We start from the raw sequence: 7,697 nt of genomic DNA on the forward strand, positions 1-7,697 counted from the left end.
CAGCTCAAGGGCTTGATTTCATTTCCTACTGTCTGGTCACATCGCTCCCACACTGTCTTGTGCCATCTGGTCATGGCTAGCAGAGGCCAGTCTGGGGATTCACACCTTTGGGAAACAAAAATGAAATGTTAGAAAATCCATGAGGCAGTGAGATGGCTCAGCTGGTGACGGTGCTTGCCACCAAGCCTGCCAGCCTGAGCTTAATCTCCGAGACCTACCTGGTTAAAAGGTGAGAGTTTATGCAAGTTGTTTTCTACTTTCCTTGCTGGGCTTGCATGTGCATTCCCCACCTCCTCCCCACCCCGCCCCCCACAAGTGAATAAGAAAGGAAGAAAGTTTGTGATAGCTTCTGGCTGGTCCTGTCCACTAGGAAGACCGGAGCCCACGGTTATGCTCTTGTCAGGGGAAAGGCAGTGTGCTGGTGCTGGTGCTGGCCCTGCCCTGCTTAAGGATTCCCGCACATCCAACCATTCCAAGTCACGTGTCTACTCAGCCTCCCGTGTGCCTGCCTAGCACGACCCTCAGCCCTTCCAACCAAGCCCCTTTCTGCTATAGCAAGGCTCTTTCCCCCTTTATCTTCCTACTGAATTCTTATCCTTTCTTCAAAGCCTCCTTCCAGCCCTATTTCCTCTAAAGAGGCCAGCTGGAAACGATCTCTATTTCAACTCTTTGAAGTCTACATTGTCTACAGCACTCATTAGATCTAAAGTAAACACTACCATGGTGCATTGGTTGCTCGCCCTCCCTCTGTCCCCCTCTCTCTCAGAGCAAGGACATTGTCTTACATTTCTGTGCCTCACGACGGATACTAAATATGATTTGCACATAATAGGCACTCTGTAAATGGCTTGTGAATGGTAATAGTATTTCTGATGGTTCCTGTTCATTAAACACCTACTGTGTGCTGGGAACTTTTAGGGATGAGTCTATTTGAAATCATTTCATTTTGTATTAGAAAATTTTTATTTATGTGATAGTTTAAAATGCTCTCTTTATATAAACTTACAGTTGAGTGCACAGGGCTGGGAATGTGGCTTAGTTGGTATAGTGCTTACCTGACATGCATGAAGCCCTGGGTTCCATCCCTAGAACCAAGTAAAGCAAGTATAGTAGCTTACACCTGTAATCCAGCGTTGACGGGGTAGAGGCAGAAGAATTATAAGTTTAAAGTCATCCTTGACTATGTACCAGTTCCAGGCTAGCCTAGGCTACATAAAATGCTCTCTCAAAAAATAAATCGAGGGCAGAGCGGTGATGACGCAGGCAGGTGGATCTCTGTGAGTTTGAGGCCAGCCTGGTCTGCAGCGTGAGTTCCAGGACAGCCAGGGCTACACAGAGAAACCCTGTCTCAAGGGAAGGCAAGATTGCTTAGCAGATAAAAGGACTTCGCTGCCAAGCCTGATAACTCGAGTTTAGTCTCCAGAACTCGCAAGGTTGGAAGTTGAGAACCAAATCCCAAAAGTTGTCCTCTGATTCCCACACTTTGGCCTTGTCATGTGCACACACTTGCACATATAGACATAGACAAATTAATTTTTTTGCTAAGTACATAATGAAAGTCTATTTTAGCCAGCCCTCTTCACTGTCCCCTCGCCTCTCGAGAGTTTTCCATCCTTAAGAACTTGCTTGGCAGCAGGTGGTGGCACACACCTTTAACCCCATAACTCTGGAGGCAGAGGCAGGAGGATCTCTGAGTTGTGAGTTTGAGGCCAGCTTGGTCTATAAAACAATTTCCAGGACAGTGAGGGCTACACAGGGAAGCCCTGTGTTGAAAACAAACAAACAAACAAACAAAAAACAAAGCAAAAAACAAAAACAAGCAGAAAAAAAAGAACTTGCTTGGCCTATCAGAATTTTGTCAAATGTTTATATATCCATAAGATACAGCTATGTACAGGTGTGCCATTGTTTCCACTCCTATAAACCCATTGTAGGGTAGAAATATGGTAATTGGAAAACACATTCACTCCACCCTGCCCGCAGCCCATAACAGTGTTGCAGTGACAGCATGCTGCAGAATATTGCTTATCGCCTCTCAGTTGCCATCAGGGGCTGACTGTGGGGCGGTGGCTTCACTGCTATTGTTTGGCAGCACAGGACCCCCTATCACTCGCCCAGGAAACATCTGAATTCAGCACTCCAGTAAAGCCAAAAAAATACTAAGTCAGGGCTGGAGAGATGACTGAGTAGTTTAGCACTGGCTGCTCTTCCAGAGGACCTGGGTTCGATTCCCAGCACCCACATGGTGACTTACAACTGTCTATAACTCAGCGATTTAAAGACTTCTCAGTGAAGCCGGGCAATGGTGGCACACGCCTTTAATCCCAGCACTCGGGAGGCAGAGGCAGGCGGATCTCTGTGAGTTCGAGACCAGCCTGGTCTACAGAGCTAGTTCCAGGACAGGCTCCAAAGCCACAGAGAAACCCTGTCTCGAAAAACCAAAAAAAAAAAAAAAAAAAAAGACTTCTCAGTGATATATGGGAATATATATTCCATATGTATGGGAATACATGGTTTTGTAGAATATTTTTTTAAGATGTGTTCCATCTGTTTATGCGTTTATGCTGTGGAACATTTGTTTAATGATGCAAAGATGTGTTGCATTCTTTTATGTTGCATTTGTTTAATTCTGTGAAGCTGTGTTACTTTGCCTGTCTAAAACATCTGATTTTTCTAATAAAGAGCCAAATGGCCAATAGCAAGGTAGGAGAAAGGATAGGCAGAGAGAATAAATAGGAAAAGTCTAGAAAGAAGCAAGGGAGATCAAGGAGTGAGAAAAGAAAGGGCCACCCAGCCAGCCAGCCACCCAGTAAGAGTAAAAGTAAGATTACAGAAGTAAGCAAAGGAAAAAGCCCAAAAGGTAAAAAGTAAATGGGATCGTTTAAGTTAAGGAAAACTGGCTAGAAACAAGCCAAGCTAAGGCCGGGCATTTATAAGAAAGAATAAGCCATGTGTATTTATTTGGGAGCTGGGTGGCACGCCTCACAAAGAACCAAAGAGTAATAAAAACCAACTACAACATGATATATACAGTGATTTATCATTAATTAATTAATTAATTTTTGGTTTTTTGAGACAGGGTTTCTCTGTGTAGCCCTGGCTGTCCTGGAAATTGCTCTGTCTACCAGGCTGGCCTCAAACTCAAGTGAGTTCTGCCTGCCTCTCCCTTTTGAGTGCTGGGGTTAAAGGCATGTGCCACCACTGCCTAGCTTATGAGTCATCATTTAAATTTGACAATTTTTTTGTTTGGTTTTGTTTTTAAATCACTGTTTCTCCACGTAGCCCTGGCTGTCCTAGAACTCGCTCAGTAGGTCAGGCTGACCTTGAACCTAGGGATTCCCCTGCCTCTGCCTCCAGAGTGCTGGGAGTAAAGGCATGCGCCAACACTGATCCACCAACAATATTTTTTTTAATGTATTATTGTTGCTGTAGTGTATGTGCATGGGTACTTTGCTTGCATTTTCGTCTGTGCACCACATGTGTGTCTAGTGCCCACAGAAACCAGAAAAACTGGAGTTACAGATGTTTGTGAGCCGTCATATGGGTGCTGGGAATCAAATTCACGTGCGCTGCAAGAATCCTTAGTGTTCCTAATCACTAAGCCATTCAGCCCCTACAGTATTATTTGTTACATTTATTTATTCATGTGTGTATATACTTGCCATGGCACATGTGGAGGCCAGAGGACAACTCACAGCTATCTCTAGCTGTGCAACATGAGCAAACGGATGAACTTTGCTGGGCCTCAGTCTCTCTGTCTATAAAATGGGGACACCTCACTTGAGGGTTGTTTTAAGGATTAAACGAGACGCTCAGCACTCTTCTGAGTAACCTCTTCCCCTGCTGCTGTTATTAAAGCTAACCTACTTCTGGAATGTTCCCAGGGAATCCCTGCGGTCTACTAGACTAGCATTTGGTGGTAGGGTCACCAGCTGTGGTTCCCCGTGATGCTCAGATTGGCTCGTTTTGAAGGCATCCTGCTCAGGACTGCTTACCAAGACCCACCTGAGTGAAAGCCCTTCCCCCACTCGTCGTCCATGGCAACAGGCAGTGGAAAGGGGCTCTCAGGCTCTCACCAGCAGATACTTCTTGTAGATTCTACCTGGCGCGCTCCTATTCTGTTCACGTGTGTGTGTGTGTGTGTGTGTGTGTGTGTGTGTGTGTGTGTACATGCTTATGTGTATGTGTGTTTATGCACATATGTAGAAGGGTGTGGGGGGGTCAAATGTTGATGGATGTGTTCCTCCATCTCTCTTCACCGTATTATTTTTAAATATTTAAACTATTTATTTTTTTATTCCATATAAGTATGTGGCTTGAGTGTGCCTCAGTCTTCCTGTGATACTCAAAGAACAACTCGGAAATGGGTTCTCTCCTTCTATTACATGAGTCCATAGGATCCAGCTCAAGTCGTTGGTCCCAATGGCAAGCACCTTTACCCATGGAAGCATCTTGTTGGCCTATTCACCTCATTTTTTTGAGGCAGGGTCTCTCTCCCTGACCTTGGAGCTCGTTGAATCTGATAAGCTGCCTAGCCAGCATGGCCTACAAGCCTACTGCTTTTGAGTCTCCAGTGCTGGGGCTGGAAGAGCACAGTTCATACGTACCTTCTTAGGGGAGTGCTGGCGATCGGAAATTTGGGCCTCCTGTTTGTGTGGCCTGCACTTTACTAACCAAGCCATCTCCAAGCCCTTTCCTTCCTTTTGTGATAGGTATGGGCCTTGGACCCCGACACAGACCTCAGAAATGCGCTGCCACTCGGCTGCACCCTCAGTCCCGTCTTCTGAGGTTGGGTCTCACTTTGAAGTGCAGGTTGCCTATGAACTTGAGATCCTCCTAACTCTTCTTACCAAGTGCTAGGATTACAGGCATGCACCACCACCCCAGCCCAGCTGTTGTTTCTGAAGCTAGCCCTTCATGAATGCTGTTATTGTCCACCCGGGTACCTCGGAGCCATGACCACTACTGCCTCATCTCCAGACAGTGACTCTTAGCTTAAGCTTTCTTTAAAAGATGACTCTGGGCCTAGGAGAACAACTCCATCCAGAAAGGATAACTTGGAGCTGATGTCCCTTGGTCCCCATGGGAGAAAATGACTCAGTGACTGATCCATTCAGGGGTGTAAAGACCTGGATCTTTTGTGCCGAGCATAGGAACAGTGATGCTTATTCACACTGTACAGCAGCCCCAAGACACTTGCAGGTGAGACTAATGTCCCGTGAGTAACTTCCTCCTCCTTACTGGCTTTTACCCATGTTTATCCTTTTCTTCTGAGATCCCCACCCCCAAGTCACCTTAGAATCCCTGTCTGGGGCTCTGATCCCAGGAAACCTGACCCAAGACATTGCTGGTCACCTCAGCCTGCGGTAATAACCCTGGTGGCGCGAGGAAGCTGTTACCAAGCCATTCCTTGGCCTGCCTCTCTGTCCCCCACTTAAGTAATTAGTTCTCTCTCAGGGCTTATTTCCTAGCCCTCTAATCAGAAGCTGGCATCAGAGGGAAGAATGACAAATGAAACGTGGCGCTGTCGCAGTGTGCCTCTGAGTGAAGCAGTCACCTGGGAGCCAGGAACAGCAGGAAGCACCCTCTTAAGCCCAGCAGTGGGGATCACCCCCCTCCTACAAACCCACCCACATCCCAGCCCGCCCCACCCCCAGCTGGAGGCACTAAATTGCTGCATGCCTGCACCCTGAGGTCAAGAGCCTTGACAGCAACCAAATAACATTCTTCAGCATGGCTACTGCAGATGCTGGAAAAGCAATCTGGCAAAGGCCTGCCGTGCACCAGGGAAACAGACTTAAAGCTGTTGCTGCCATAGCGTCCTAGGTAGAGCTGGAGGAAGGAAGGCGCTGACGTGTGTCTGCGATAGATGCCTGTCCTGGTCTGCTCTGGAAACAAACCAGCCTCCAGAAATGGCTGTCGAATGCCACTGCCTTTTGCTTGAGCTGTTTCTTGATAAATATCTCTTGGCAGCCAAGCTTTTGTGTTTCTCTCTGCAGTGTGGCTCCCTGAACACTCTCCACAAGCTGTTTTGCAGGCAGGCAGTGCTGCTGTCTGGTGCACGTAGGATTTAACTCCTGTCTTTTCTTTCTCTCTCCCCCTACCTCCACCCCACAGGGTTTCTCCGTGTAGCTCTGGCTGTCCAGAAACTCACTCAGTAGGCCAGGGTGTCCTAAAACTCAGAGATCCACCTGCTTCTGCCTCCCGAATGCTGGGATTAGAGACCTGTGCCCCCATCGCCATGCTTAAATGTCTTTCTTAATTCTTCAAGGAGGCCAAGCCATCGCTTGCCCAGTCAAGGACTGCCAGTATCTGGGAGTCCCAGAGCCATACTAACTATAGACAGGGTGATGGCAAAGTCTGGAAAGAGGATGGTAAATACAATGAAGGACTCTTTGCTTCTCTATAAAAAAGTCTTAAATAGGTAAGTTTCAGGGTGGAGGCCTGTAATCTCTGAGATCAAAAGGATGGGGCAGGAAGATTGCCCCAAGTTCAAACTCACTACGTAGTGAGTTTAAGGCCAGCCTAGACTACTTGAGTTCAAGGGCACCTTGGGCCACACAGCAAGACTGTTTCCAAAAGTCAAAGGCCAGAGGTGCGGTTCAATGATACAGTGCTGTCTAGCATACTCAAGGCCTTGGATTTGGTTTCGAGAACTGGGTGGTAAGAGGTGGAGGGACTGTAAAAAGCCAGCTGTGGTAGCACATATCTGTAATCCAAGCTCAGGATGTAGAGGCAGGAAGATCACCAGTTCCAGACTAGCTTGGACTACATAAATAAGACTCTCTCAAACAAAACAAACGGGGGCTGGAGAGTCTTGGCCACTCTTCTAGTAGACTTGAGTTAGATTCCCAGCATTCACCCAATTATAGCACACATCTGTAATTCTAATTCCAGGGAATCCAACAGCCTTTTGGCACCCAGGCATGCAAGTGCTTCACTTACATGCTTACAGGCAAAAACCACGCATATACATAAGAAAGTATTAACCGTAGAGTGGGCCAGCTCAGTGGGTGAAAGTGCTTACCACCAAGTCTAATGATCCGAGTTCCACTCCCAAAATCCACGGGATAAACAGAGAACCAACTCCCCTGGATTATCCTCTGATGCTTACATGCTCAACTAGGGCTTCAGTGAGTCTTGGGACTAAATCACATGGGTATCTAACCTGTATTCTGTTGACTAGTCGTCTCTGTGTCTCTCTTGGCAGTTTTTGGTGTTTTGTTTTTAGATTTTAGATTTGGGGGGGGGGGTTGGAGACAGGATTTTTATGTGTTACAGCCCTGGCTGTCCTGGAACTCACTCTGTAGACCAGGCTAGTCTTGAACTCACAGAGATCTGCCTGCCTCTGCCTCCCAAGTGTTGGGACTAAAGGCATGCACCACCACCAGCTAAGTCATTCAAGTGTGTACACAAAGAATGCCACAGAGACACTTGCTCAACCATATTCACTGATGCTCTATTCATAATAGTCAGAAAATTAAAACAATCTAGGTGTCCTACAACAGAAGAATGAATAAAGAAAATATGGTACATTTACATGATGTAGTATTACTCAGCCATTTAAAAAAATCCTAAGTAAGTGGATAGAACAAAAAAAGAATCCCAGCCGGGCGGTGGTGGCGCACGCCTTTAATCCCAGCACTCGGGAGGCAGAGGCAGGCGGATCTCTGTGAGTTCGAGACCAGCCTGGTCTA

This window comes from Microtus ochrogaster, chromosome 10 (assembly GCF_000317375.1).
Source record: "Microtus ochrogaster isolate Prairie Vole_2 chromosome 10, MicOch1.0, whole genome shotgun sequence".
Taxonomy (NCBI): domain Eukaryota; kingdom Metazoa; phylum Chordata; class Mammalia; order Rodentia; family Cricetidae; genus Microtus; species Microtus ochrogaster.